Source organism: Manis javanica, chromosome 12, assembly GCF_040802235.1.
Source record: "Manis javanica isolate MJ-LG chromosome 12, MJ_LKY, whole genome shotgun sequence".
NCBI lineage: Eukaryota > Metazoa > Chordata > Mammalia > Pholidota > Manidae > Manis > Manis javanica.
In genome coordinates this window covers 80,373,727-80,385,545 of record NC_133167.1, presented here as the reverse complement: position 1 = coordinate 80,385,545, position 11,819 = coordinate 80,373,727, and the positions used below count along the sequence as shown (strand labels likewise).

The 11,819-nt window shown below is 36.6% G+C and overlaps 1 pseudogene; it reads right to left on the bottom strand.

Moving 5' to 3' along the window:
- Positions 1–2,216: 2,216 nt before the first annotated feature.
- The window catches only part of LOC140845148 (disintegrin and metalloproteinase domain-containing protein 2-like), a 57,021-nt pseudogene continuing 47,418 nt past the window's right edge, over positions 2,217–11,819 (bottom strand).

The window sequence follows — 11,819 nt, the reverse complement described above, 5'->3', positions numbered from 1 at the left end:
TATCATAGTGTGGGCAAAGGGTCTGTTTGTGTTTATACAGAGGATCAAAGCCTAATTTGGCTACCCAGAAAATGAACTAAGATACGATATGAAAAGAACTTCCAACATCAGCACTCTCTGGAAGAGTCATACCAAAAGATGATCATCAAAAATCCTCAACAAAGATCCAGGTGATGCTGCAGTTGTAGCTGCATCCATCCCACCAGTTCCTGGACTTGCCATTGGAATGAAGAAGGAGATATCTAAGCTGGCCTGTGCTTTCAGTAAAACAACAAATTTGACTGGATCTATACTGTTGGAACTCAACCAAGAATTAGGAGAAGTGTAAGTTGTAGCGCTCCAAAATCTTACAACTACAGACTATCTACTGTTAAAAAAACATATGGGATGTGAACAGTTCCCAGGAATGGGTTGTTTTAATTTGTCTGATTTCTCTCAGACTGTTCAAGTACAGTTGGACAATATCCATCATATCATAGACAAATTTTCACAAATGCCTAGGGTGCCCAACTGGTTTTCTTGGCTTCACTGGAGATGGCTGGTAATTATAGACCTGCTTTGGTTATGTAACTGTATTCCCATTATGTTAATGTGTATGCACAATTTAATTAGTAGTTTAAAACCTATACATGCTTAAGTTACTCTACAAGAAGATATGTCAAAGAAATAATCAATCTTCCCATGTTTTCTTCCGCCTGCTACTTCTATAGCTTTTCTTCTTCCTTCCTAATTACAACCCTTAAATAGAATTTGTGCCTCATATCGAATTTACCATGTATCATAATTCTTCCAAGTGGTAAAGATACCTCAAGACAAATGCTGGGCATAGAAGCCACAGGGCATAAATCTGCAAAGAAGTAAAAAGCTAACCTTTTCAAACAGTATGGCTTCTCTCTCACTTATCAACTTTACATTTCCCTGTATGGCCCTGGAAGATGACTGGTTAGCCAGAGACGGGTAAGATTCCTCAAAGGAGGAACAACCTAAGACAGGCACAGTAGCAGGGGGGCCATCAGGTGTGAAATTGGGGATCAACAGAGGTGAGGCTTAGAACCTCTCCCCCCCCTGTTCTGAGAGAAATCTGCTGCATCCGTGGATGTTTTATTGCCCTTGTCTAGCCTGGATTAACACATAGTCTACAGGCACACACCTGATCATCTATCTACACTTGCTCTTACAACACTAAACTACGTTTTCTACCTTTATCTTGCATCTACCTACCACTTCAGCATTTTATTAAAAATAAAAATAATAATAATAATAAAGGGAGAAATGTGGGATCCACATACAAATCAAGTATAAAAATCAAGCAAATATTCATATTTGACCTGATTGTTTATAGTTCATAATGTGTGATCCAAACCAAAAATTTCTGTGATGAATGCCCTTGTACTGTTCACCATGTAAGAACTTATTCACTATGTAAGAATTCGTTCACCATGTAAGAACTTGTTCGTTACGCTTCAGAAGATTGGAGACTGACGAGAATTAGGCTTGAGATGGATTAATGATTGTGCATTGAGCACTGACCCCCCCTATACAGAATTTTATTGTTGTTAACCATTTGTTCAATAAATACGAGATGCCCTTTCAAAAAAAAAAAATCAAACAAATATTCATATTTGACCTGATTGTTTATAGTTCATAATGCATGATCAAAACCGAAAGTTTCTGTGATATGACTGCCCTTGTACTGTTCACCATGTAAGAACTTCTTCACTATGTAAGAATTTGTTCACCATGTAAGAACTTGTTCGTTATGCTTCAGAAGATTGGAGACTGACGAGAATTAGGCTTGGGGTGGATTAATGATTGTGCATTGAGCATTGACTCCCCTATACAGAATTTTATTGTTGTTAACAACCATTTGATCAATAAATATGAGAGATGCCCTTTCAAAAAAAAAAAAAAGGATACATTAATTTCTAATGACTTGTACAGTGACCAAGAAAACTCACTGGCTCTCTTGCTGATACTTTATCTTAAAAATCAGCAAAATGAGAAACTGGTGATACCAGTTGACATGGGAAAGGGGTACTGGGTTAACAGAAAATGAGACAGAAAATTTTAAACTCTTACATTTAAAATCATGATGCTTTGTAAATTTTTAAAATTTTAATATAAAATCTCTTTAAGAATAAATACTGTTTTAAATCTAAAAAAAAAAACAAAAACAAAGGGCAAAGGACTTGAACAGCAATTTCTCCAAAACAGATATACAAATAGCCAGAAAGCGCATGAAAAAATGCTCAACATTACTAATCATTAAGGAAATACAAATCACAACCATAATGTGACACCATCTCATACATATTAGGATGGCTATGATCACACACACAAAAAAAATAACAAGTATTTACAAGGATGTAGAGATACTGGAACTCTGGTGCATTGCTGGTGGGCATGTAAGATGGTGCAGCTGCTATGGGAAACAGTAAGGCAATTCCTCAAAAACTCAAAATAGAATTAGCATATGATACAGCAATTCCACTTCTGGGTGTGTACACAAAAGAACTGAAAGTAGAGACTTGAATGATTATCTGCATGCTCATGTTCATAGCAATATTATTCACAATAGCCAGAACATGGAAGTGACCCAAGAGTCCGTTGACAGATGAATGGATAAGCAAAATCTGGTGTGTGCATGTGTGTGTGTGCAGCCACACGCACACGCATGCATGCAGTAGGATATTATTCAACCCCTAAAAAGGAGGGAAATTCTGACATATAGATGAACCTTGAAGACGTTATGCTAAGTGAAATAAGGCATTCACATAAGGACTAATACTGTATGATTCTGCTTGTATCAGGTATCCAGTTAGAGTAGTCACTTTTCATAGAGACAGAAAGACTAGTGTTTACCAGACAGTAGAGACAGAAAGATGGTGGACTGAGTTATTATTTAATGGGTGTGGAGTTTCAGTTTGGAAATTGAAAAAGTTCTAGAAATGGATGATGGTAATGTGTGCAAAAATGCAAATCCACCTAATGGCACTAAATTGTACACTTAAAATGGTAAAAACAGGAAATTTTGTTGTAAGTATTTGGTTACAAGAAAAATATCCTCAAGCATATACCAGCAAATCATATCCACCAACATAAAAAAAGGTAATGCATGCTGACAGAGTGGGGCTTTTTCCAAGAATGCAAGTTTCAAAAGCAATTAGTGTAATGTACTATATTAACAAATAAAAGACAAAATAAATGATCATTTCAATAGACACATATGAGGACTGAAAAACCTCTTTATTGATAAAAGAAAAAAAAACTGAACTAATTGAGTAACAGAACTAGAACTTCCTCAACCTAATAAAGAGGATTATGAAAAACCATAGGTAACATCATAGTTAATGGCTAAAAATGCGACCCCAAGATAACTAACAATTTAGAATATCTGCCCTGGGCTCTTCCTATTCAACATTGTAGTGTAAGTCCTAGCCGGAAAAATAGCTAAGAAGAAAAAATAGAAGGCATGCACATGTTGTAAATTAAAAAATAAAATTATATCCATTTTCATTTGAAATTTTTCTGACATATAGAAATCATAGTGATCCTCTAAAAATAACCATTAGAACTAATAAAAGATTTCAACAAGGTTGAAGGATAAAGGTTTAATATTAAAAATCAATTGGTATCTGGTAATGAATGACCCAAAAATGAAGTTTAAAGATTCTATCTCTAATAACATCAAAAAGAATAAAATATCAGGAAATAAATTTAACAAAAGTAGTGCAAGTCCTATACAGTGATAATTACAAAACTATAAAACATTTAACATGAAATAATTAAATAAGATACAGTTGGAAAGACACCCCATGTTCATGGATTTGAAGCCTTAATATACTTGATGTAACATTACAATTATCATCAAAATTCTAGCCGCTTTTTCCGTGGAAATTGACAAGTTGATTCTAAAATTCAAGAAATGCAAGAGACCCAGAATAATCTTTAAAAGCCTGGATTACTCACATTTCCCGATTTCAAAACAAACTACAAATCTACAGTGATTGAGGCAGTAGTGCTACTGACGTAAGTATATTAACATATAGATCAATGGAATAGAATTGGTAGTCCAGAAATAAACCCTTATGTTTACAGTCAAAAGTTTTTCCAGCAGAGGTGCCAAGTCAATTAAATGGGGGAATGATCATCTTTTCATCAGTGATGCTGAGACAACCGGATGTCCACATGCTAAAGAATTATGTTGGAACCATATCTCACACCATACACAAAAATTAACTCAGAATGGATTATAGACCCACATTTAAGAACAAGAACTATACAATCCATAAAAGAAAACAGATACTGTATTGCTCCACATTCAGGAATATTAAATTGTGACAGAAAAGGTGGCTATCAATATGCTGTAGTATTAAACTGAATATATGTCGAACAACATACACATTCCTCCTCTCTCCCCCTTCCCCAGCCCCAGGCACCCATTCATCTACTTTTTGTCTCTATTTGCCTATTCTGTACACCTAATATAAATGGAATCATAGAATATGTGGGCCTTTGTGGCCAGCTTCCTTATGTCAACACAATATTTTAAAAATTCAACCACATTTAGCAAATATCACCATTTCATTCATTTGTACTGCCTAATAATATTCCATATTTTGTTAGCTCATTCATCAGCTGATGAGCATTTGCGTTGTTTCTACTATGAGTAATGGTGCTATGATCATTTTGGGGGACAGATTTTTCAATTCTCTTCGGTATATACTAAGGGTGCAATTGCTATGTTAACATTTAGAGGGACTGCCAAACTGTTTTCTAAAGCAGCTACAGCATTTTATATTCCCACCAGCAATGCATAAATGTCCTGATTTTGCCACATCTTATTTTGCCACTTTCTATTATCTGTCTTTTTAATATACCACCCTATTGAATGTGAAGAGGTATGTTGAGCTGGTTCTGTTTGGAGAACCACAGAACAGTGTCCTAGCCTGTTAACAGAGGAGCTTCAAAATGCAGCGAAAGCTTTTAGAAAACGGCTTAAGATTTTCTGGAGGTAAGATTCCTCCACCACAGGTTTTTGATCATCCTGTGACTGCAGGGAAATATGTAATGGCTTTTTAATGTTTCTGACCTAATTCACCAAGTTCCTGAGCAGTTTCAGAGCTTCAAGGAAGCCTCATGGAAAAAAGATTGCACAGTTTTGACAGCCCCCCTTAAATTTCAATCGCTAAAACTTTTCTATTTTATTAGAAAGGCATTTGAGTACAGTGGCACCTAAGACCACTGAACATTAAAATTTCCACAGGAGAGAAACTTCATGTATCTTAGGGAACAATTCTCAGCCACTGGTGATCCTAGGGACATAGGCAGACTCTAAAAGCTGTAGGTCAGGCTTGGCTTAGGTGAGATCTTCTATTAGAAAACCATGGATATGGAATGAAAGACACAAGTGTAGCCTGTGTTTTCTGTCTGCCTTCTGCCTTCTTGAGTGAAGATTCCATGGATTTTGAATCTTTCCCTTTATTTTGTGAAAATAATTCAGAATTTTAATCCTAGACAACCTGTATGATTTTTTTCCTCATAGTATACATTTTCTCTTCCTATGAGCCTTTAAGAGACTTATACTCAAAATCACATTATTTAACAAATCACTCTTACCTAGCAACATCTGTTTCTTTAGTGTCCAGGAAAAAAAAAACACATGTGGAAAATCAAATTATAATAAATACTTTCACCAAATGTATCCGGGCACTGTGTTGTGCCGCTGACACAGATCCCACTGACACAGAGCCACTGATTCTCTCCACACGGATGGCCATCCTGAACAAAAAGGTTTTCTTGACATGATGCAGAGGATCCATTGCAGTATTCAGGGAGATCACATTCACCAGAGGCAGACCTACATTTTTCTCCTTTCTGTGTGTACTGGTGGAGTGAGGCAGGTGATATTGAATTAAGCAGAATGTGAACATATAAATGTTATGAGGAATGAAAACTACTTACATAGGCAATGCAGACACTTTTTTAATGGGCTCTTACTTGACCGCCTGTACAGCATGGTCCTGAGGCGCAGACTCAACCGACTGTCAGTGTACACGTCTTGGAATCACAGCACGAGGCTGGCAAAGAAGCACACTCCTGAAAGGGAAATTGGATGCTCTGACGTACCTTCCAACTTGTATTCACATTGGACAGATATTTTAATGACGACAGCATATTATATAGTATATAGAGAGATGCTTAGCTTGATGCTGGCCAATTTATAAAAAAATTAAGCCACTGAATTATTAATTTATCAGTTACCTACTGTGTGCTAGACCATGTGTTCTTTATATCCCTAGCATATACTTGACCATGTTGGTAGTAAGATATTTTGAAGCCCTAAACTTTCCCAAAGCCAAGATACCGGGAAGATCTCTCTGCCTTTTGTAGACAGAGAAACACAAGATGTGAAATAAATAGAAGTTATGATTTAACAGTTTCATTACAGTGACTGGTTCTTAATCAACCTTTAGGAATTGACTCTATTTTAGTAAGTCTATAACTTTTATGATCTATTCAAAGTTTACTTTAATTCTCTAAAGATGAAGAGCTAGAAAATATTTCTGAACATGACTGAAATTATCAACTTTATATCACTCACCCACATTTTATTATGCCTTCTGTTATGCTATAAATCATCTCTGCCCAGTGATTTTGTTTTCAAAATTCTTTTATCAGGCTTAATTAAAGCAAAAGGTAAGAAAGGAGAAAGCTGGAAGAACACTGCACGCACGCACGCACGCGCACACACACACACACACACACTTCTAAATTCCCAGGGACTTGAAATAGGGCTGATTGAGCAAAATTTCATTTGAATGTGAAGAGGTATGTTGTCCTGGATTTCAGTAGTCTTAATCTAAGCTATCACATGATACTAAGGCATATTGAATTTGCAGTATTTTCCAGATCTGTTGTGTTTAGTCAATGTCATTGCTATTGCTCTCCTTATGGGATTCCAGAGGGTAAAGTTTTGTCACAGGGCTTTGTGACTCAATTATATAACATTTAATAGAGCTAATCAGATACACTACTGTCGATTTTCATTAGAAATTTTCAAGGGATTTCCATTCAGACCCAAACAAAACAAGTGGGTATTGGGGGATAATTCCATCAAAGCACATCATGTAGCTAGGTATCTAAAAATACACTTTTCATGTACACAAATGACCTCAGCTACTGCAGCAGGGAACGCTCAGCTCCATTCAGGTCTTATTTCTCTCATGTCCATACCATTCTCTATGAGTCTCACCGTCTCCCTCTCTCCCTCAATGCATTCCCTTTATTTCTACTCTTCCCACCTCACTCCAATCCCTTAGATCCAGTTTGATCTAAGATTTCTGTGGGTTGGAAACACATGTTTATTGGTTAAGTATGGTCCAAATCGTTTGTACTTACATATTAAATATTCCATGCCACAAGTGTGCTTCTTGTGTTTCCATATCCAGTTGTGAAAGCTTCATATCTATCTTTCTGAATGGCAGAAGATCTTAGGTGAAAAATAAATACAGGCATACCTCATTGTATTGTGCTTCACAGAAACTGTTCTCTACAAATTGAAGGTTTGTGGCAACTCTGTACCAAATAAGTCTATTGGCTCTATTTTCCTGATGGTATCTGCTCACATTATGTGTCTGTGTCACATTTTGGTATTCTCACAATGCTTCCAGCTTTTCCATTATTATATTTGTTGTGGTGTCTGTGATCAGTGATCTCTGAAATTAGTATTGTACATTTTTTTATGCACCATAAAGTGTGTCCACAGAATGACAGCAAACTTCATGGACAAATGTGTGCATGTTCTGACCATGTTTCCCCATCTCTCTCCCTCTCCTCAGGCCTCCCTATTCCCTGAGACACTACAATATTGAATTCAGGCCAATTAATAACCTACAATAGTCTCTAAGTGTCCAACTCGAAAGAAGGGTTGCATGTCTCTCACTTTAAATCAAAAGCTAGAAACGATTAAGCTTAGTAAGGAAAACCAAAGCCCCATCTCTCTTCAATTCTATGAAGGCTGAGAGAGGGGAGGAAGTTGCAGAAGAAAATCTGGGAGCTATGGGAGGTTGGTTTATGAGGTTTAAGGAAAGAAGCCGTCTCCGTTAACAGAAAAGTGCCAGTGAAGCATCAGGTGCTGATGGAGAAGCTGCAGCAAGTTACCCAAAAGATCTAGCTTAGTGAATGTATGAAGGTGGTTACACTAAGCAACAGATTTTCAATGTAGATGAAATGTAGAAGATGCCGTCCAGGACTTCCATAGCTAGAGAGAAGTCAATGCCTGGCCTCAAAGTTTCAAAGGACAGGCCAAGCCTTTTGTTCAGGGCTAATGAAGCTCATGACTCTTAAGTTGAAGCCAATGCTTAACTGCCATTCCAAAAATCCTAGGGCCCAGTAAAATTGTTAAATCCACTCTGCCTGTGCTCTATCAATGGAACAAGAAAGCCTAGATGACAGCACATCTGTTTACAACATGGTTTACTGAGTTGTTGAAGCCCACTGTTGAGACCTACTGCTCAGAAAAAAGATTCAAGTTATTCCTGCTCACGGAGAGTGCACCTGGTCACCCAAGAGCTCTGGTGGAGATGGACATCAGAATTCAGGTTGTTTTCATGCCTGTTAACACAACATCCATTCTGCAGCCCATGGGTCAAAGAGTAATCTGAACTTTCAAATCTTATTATTCAAGAGATATATTTTGTAAACCTGTAAGTGCTACAGATAGTGATTTCTCTGATGGATCTGAGCAAAGTAAGTTGAAATCCTCTGAAATGGATTCAGCATTCTAGATGTCATTAAGACCATTTCATGAGGAGAGATCAAACATCAACATTCACAGAAAACTGGAAGAAGTTGATTACAACCCTCCTGGATGTCTTTGAGGGGCACAAGACTTCAGTGGAGGAAGTCACTGCAGGTGTGGTGGAAATAGCAAGGGAACTAGAATTAGGAGCGGAAGCTGAAGATCTATCTGACTGAATTGCCACAAAATCATGATAAAACGAATGGCTGAGGAGTTGCTTCTCATGGAAGAGCAAAGAAAGTAGTTTCTGGAGATGGACTTTACTCCTGGTGAAGATTGTTGAAATGACAACAAAAGGATTTAGAATATTACATAAAATTACATAAAGATGATAAAGCGGTGGCAAGGTATGAGGAGATTGACTCCACTGTTTTAAAAAGGGCTGCTGCAGATAAAATGCTATCAAACAGCATCACATGCTACAGAGAAATTGCTTGGAAGAGTCAATGGATGTGGCAAATTTCATCATCATCTTATTTTAAAAAATGACTTCAGTCACCCCAACCTTCAATAACCACCACCCTGATCAGCCAGCAGCCGTCCACATCAAAGCAATCTCCTCCAGCAGCAAAAAGATTATACCTCACTGAAAACTAAGATGATGGTAGCATTTTTTAGCAACAAAATGTTTTAACTAGGGTGTGCACATTGCTTTTTTTTTTTTTAGATATAGTGCTGTTGCACCCCTAAGAGACTGTTACAATATAGTGTGACACAACTTTTACGTGCACTGGGAAACCAAACAATTCATTCAACTTGCTTTATTGTGGTCGGGAACAGAACCACAGTATCTCTGAGGTATGCCTGTACTGAGGAGGGACACACTCTCCAGGGGAAGTATAAACTGAGGTCAGCTCAGCTACTGGATTAATGACCTTGAAAAATCACCTATGTGGATAATTGACAAACCACTGAATCCATTTACCAATGTACAAGTGCACCCATTAGTATTGTAATCCCTACATGCTTTCTGCAGATATTCATAGCAAAGTGAGTTTGACAAACTAGGGAAAATGGCAGGGTAACTCTATATAAATCAATTAATCACTTTGATGTAATTCTGCTGTATATTCTTCCAAACCAGTACCAACCTCCTCACTCCCACAGTCACATTGCTCTCCTTGTTCCACTTCTCCATTGCCACAGTCGGCAGCTTTGTATGACGGATCTGAGCGTGGCTGATTTCGAAGACACTGGGAACTTGGCTTTGAAATCAAGTGTGCAAAATCCTCCATGCTGCAGTTACTAAAGCTCTTCACACCAGTGGAATGACTAAAAATATATCAAACATCAAATTTTTAGGTAAATGATGCTTCCATAAACTGCCTAGCCTCAGAATAAAGCTCTTCAATAGCATTCCACAACAGACAAAAGGCTCAATTTTTTAAAGTGTCAAACTTTCATTTTCTGTGCCTGGGAAGTCAACTGTGCAAGAGTTTAAATATTTTTGGTAGGCATAACTAACTAATCAATGAAGTGTGTTGGCTGATACATGCCACTGCTGTCACTTGCAGCTTTTATCTCACAGAGCACCTTCTCTGCTTCTTCTCTTTCCACTCATGACTTCTAAATATCGTAATACCTTTGCATTAACAAAGAAGAGTGGGCTTTTCCCTTCTTTATCAATACTTATTCATAGATATCTCACCCAGTTCTATACTGGATTATTATAGATAACTCCTCTACCAGCTAGCTCTGATACCTTTATCTCCAACTCAAAGTTATCACCTAAACTCCAGAGTCCAACATACACAAGTGATGGGAAAGAGCCAATATAATTAAAATGTGGTCTTTGGAAAAAAATCTATTAATTGATGAAGCCCAAGTGAGAGGGATTAAGAAATAAAGGAGAAAATGCCAGTTGTCTGTATCAGAGATAAAAGAGATTGTCACTGGAAAGCCCAGTGACTTTCATAGGAAATAATCGAAGATTACAAAAATTTACAGCAAATTAATTTCAATGAAAATACTTTGAAAATAACCAAAATCTAAATAAATACCCTTATATTTTAAAAATGAATTATTAAACATCTTCCCAAAAATATGTCTATTTCCATTCAGATGGGTTCACTGGTAGATTCTATCAAATAATTTGGGAAGAATTAATACCAACTTTCCAAAAAAGTCCACTGTTATCCCAAAATTTAAACCCTTCAAAGGAACTACAAGAGAATCCCGATAAAAACCAGTGCCCCTCATAAATATTAGAGAAAAATCATGCAACAAATAGGATAAATACATAAAATAATAATGCATATGTCCAAATGTAGTTCATCCCAGGAAAAAAACTGTTTAAAAACTGTTATTCAAATATTTATAATTCAATAAAAAATACTTTAATGGCTAACAGAATAATGTAGAAAAAATACATTCATCTCAAAACGTGATAAAATTTATTTAGGACAAAATCTTGGGCAAACAAGGAATAAAAAGGAACTTTTTCAACCTAATTAAAAAGCCTGCATGAAAAACCTTCAGCTAACACATTTAATGGTGAAAGAGTAAGGAATCTGCCCCATAAGCCAGAAACACAGCAAAGACAGCCACACATAGTTTACATTGTAGTCGAGGTCTTAATCACTGTATAAGGCAAAAAATAGAAATTGAAAAAAATATAAAGATTGAAAAGGAAAATGTAAAACTGTACAATATGTGGTTGTACATGTGTAAAATTTTAATAAAGCTAAAGGCTCAGAACTAATAAGTTAATTTAGCAAAGCTGTAGGATACAAGTTCAATAAAATCTCAATATGCTACAATCGGAAATTTCAGAGTAATATCATCAGGTACAATTAGAAAAAACAATTAAAGGCCAATCTATTTACACTTAATAATTTCTCCAAAGAAAAAAAAATGAGAAAATACTGTCTTTTGTAGGATGCCAACCATGATGAGAATAATTCAGACACCCCAACAAAATAACCTACTTTCAAAAGTGAGCAGAGACACCTGCACAATATGTAGGAGGAGGCAGAGGTTCCAAGAAGCTATTCCTGTTTAAGATCTTCTAATCCTT